General features: G+C 44.1%; 1 protein-coding gene and 1 long non-coding RNA gene across 3 annotated transcripts in view; one reads left to right on the plus strand and one right to left on the minus strand.

Moving 5' to 3' along the window:
• The window catches only part of ESRRG (estrogen related receptor gamma), a 617,448-nt gene that overhangs the window by 591,530 nt on the left and 22,888 nt on the right, over positions 1-3,030 (minus strand). The window lies entirely within an intron of this gene.
• LOC109296856 overlaps positions 7-3,030 on the plus strand; it is a 3,304-nt gene continuing 280 nt past the window's right edge. The window contains exon 1 of the long non-coding RNA XR_002097080.1: positions 7-2,988. This is a non-coding gene — a long non-coding RNA (uncharacterized LOC109296856). The remainder of the gene's footprint in view (positions 2,989-3,030) is intronic.

Below are 3,030 nucleotides of genomic sequence, written 5' to 3' on the forward strand. Positions count from 1 at the left end.
AGGACGTCACTCTGCCTGTCTGTTTTCTCAATGATAACTTGGCAGGAGAAGGGGGAAGCTACCAGGTTGGGGCTGGTTGTTGTTGGGGGGTTTTTTGGTTTCTTTCTTTCTTTCCCCGGGCTCATGCTACATGGTACGTGCACGTCTCTGGGCATGCCTGGCGTGTGGCTCCGCAGCGATGCAGGCGCACATGTGTGTGCCTCTGCCCGCTTGCAGGGGGGGGACTGCGCTCTCCGAGTGCTGTGCTGCCTTCGCGGGGATGGAGTCGCTGTGTGTGCTGCTGCTGCTGCTGCTCCTGCTGCTGGAGGAGGAGGAATCAGGCATGCGTTCATCTTTTTGTCTTTCATTTTACCTTCAGGGTGACATTCAGGGCCGTGGTCACCGCCAAGCCCCACCTGGGGAAATCAAGGGGGCACCGGCGGTGGGGTAGGGGGAGCAGGTGCCTCCTGCAAGAAGCGGGCTCGTCGCCCACCGCCAGGAAAAAAGACAACGAGCCATTTTCTCCGCTGAAGGGGAAGAGCGGCAGAAATGCCAGATGAATGCACTTGTCTCTAGGATGCAGGCAGCGCCTAGGCCTAACTCAAAAGGTGCTTTCTGCCCCTTAGAAATTTGCTTTCAAGCCCATTAGGAGGGAGGGGGGGGAGCCGTGAGTGCATCCCTGTGGGCCTGCGTTCAGTTTAGGGAGCACTAGCGTTCCTGCTAGGGTGAACGCGGCAGAGCTGAAAGGGAAACAGAGCTGGCATTTTGAGAGCGGAGGAAGCTCTTCGTACAGAAAGCAAAAAAGAAAATCCAAAACAGCCTTGACCAAAGATTACCAGCAGTTAATCTGGTACTGCAACCAGCTGCAAGGCTTCCGGAAAAAAAGACTGAGTTCTGAAAAGCTTCGTGCATGCGTTCGTTAATAAATGCTGTTTGCATAAATCCAGTGAGGGCCCAATGGGGCGCCTCTCCCTTTGGAAGTTGAAGGCCCAGATCCTGGGAACGCATGTGTGGCCTCGCTCAACTCATGGGACTTCTCACATGTGCGAATGTACTCGCGTGCATCAGTGTTTGCAGGACTAGGCCTGATTTTGCAACCTCAACCATAATTTGGGTTTTTGAATGGAATGGCATGTGCACCCCGGCGCTTGACATGCCAAAAATCGATGGTTATGCGACGTAAAAAAATGCCTGCTTGTAGAAGTCTGGAATTAAAAAGTTGAGTTGAACAGAAATGCAGCTCTGCGGTGTGGCACTTCCTTGTGCCTTTCGTTACCTTTTCCTATAGCAGGTCATATAATACCTACGCATTTAACCAGGAAAAATGCAATTCACGAATGATCTGTATGTGTTAATGTGGCCAATATCCAGCTATTGCAATTTTACTTTTTTGCATTTCCTGACTTTGTTATTTTATCTGTGTCCTTAACATGAGCATTAACGTTTTTTTTTAATTTAATTTCCCAGGTTTTTATGTGAAATAGGAGGGGGAAAAAAGAACATTGCCTGTGCTTAATAATGTTTTTAGCGTTTAACTGGTGTACATTAAATTTTGCTGTTTGTGTCTTACTGAGGAGAGATTCTTACTTTTCCTGCTGCTGAAAGAGTTTTCTGCAAGGCTGGGTTAATAGGGCAACAGAACATTGTTTTTCATTGCAATGCCTGTATCTTTCGGGGGGGACACCCTTTTTTTTTTAAGTGGTGAAAACCCAGAATTTTCCGAATATGGACAGAAACCAATATGAAATGAGACATCCATAGGCTTTTTTTAAATGCCCAAGTTTATTTTCTAGTTTCTGATAGGAAAGCCAATTTTTCCTGAGTTTTTTTAAAACATATTTTGCAGCGTATTCAAATGAGATATTTCCAGTCTCCTTCAGGTAAAGTGCCTTGGAGCAAAACAATGGATTGCTGGAAAAGATTGAGAAGGATTTTGAAATATAATATACAGGCTGGTCCCTGACTGTGTTTTAATTTTAAACAAGACTTTTTTTTGTGGAAAGTTTTTTTTTGTTTTTTTTTAAAGTCAGAGGTATGCTGTGGCTCCCCCAGGAGTAAGTGACTGTTGCTCAGCACCTCTCAGGAGCTGAATCTCTGAGCAGATTTTGAATGTGGGACCTGTTGTGCACAAATTAATTTTTAAAGTAGGTTTCAGAAGAAACCTATCTGTGTAATATATATATAATTATCATGAAAGGAAATGAGTAGGCTAGCATCTCCCAAAACAACACTGAAGAAATTGGTCAGCCTTTGCAAGTCAGGCATTACCTATAGGCCCAGGTTCAGCCTGGGTGAAATCTCTGGAGTTTTGCCCATTTACAGCATAGTTAACTTTGGCCTACAGAGTCATTCAGCTGTTTACTCTTTTCAGAGCAGCCTAGCTTACTTTTGCAAGCATTTTAAAGTCCACTACATCTTCCCCAGCGTGAATAAAATAAGTTATAAATCAGCCATTTTTCACGTAGGCCAGTCCTGCTGTATTTCCTATACCAAATGTTGGGTATGTCTACATGGCAGATGAAAGTTTGAATAGGCTTACCTACCCTAGCTTTAATCTAACTAGCACAGTAACAAGAGTGAAAATGTGGTGACATTTTCAGGACAGGCTGTAAAAGCCCACCAAAGACCCTGGACAGGTTGCAAGCCAATTCTAAAGCCTGATGATATTTTTATTGCTATTAATATTCATGTTACCAGGATTAACAGTAGCGGGGGTACAGGTACCTGTGCTGCAGTTGCATCTTCATTTGCTGAAGATCTTTATGTACCTACGAAAGTTACTCTGGAATAAAGTTGTACATGAATTTAAAACAAAATTAATCTGGAATGGCCCTCTGTAGATACTCTTATTCTGGAATAAGACAGCCTTTTTCTAGTTAATCTTAAACCATATTGAAAAGGAGTAAGAGTATCCATGCATGGAATTAGTCAGGCACATCTACTTTGGTAAATTTACTCTAGAAACTGTTCCTGCAAAAACTATGCCAAAGACAAGTCCTTCGGTGACAGGTAGTCCAGCATATGGAAAAAAGTCAGGGGACTCGTTTGGAG

The sequence above is a fragment of the Gavialis gangeticus genome, unplaced genomic scaffold, assembly GCF_001723915.1.
Source record: "Gavialis gangeticus isolate Ggan-Ray unplaced genomic scaffold, GavGan_comp1, whole genome shotgun sequence".
In the NCBI taxonomy this organism is placed as follows: domain Eukaryota; kingdom Metazoa; phylum Chordata; order Crocodylia; family Gavialidae; genus Gavialis; species Gavialis gangeticus.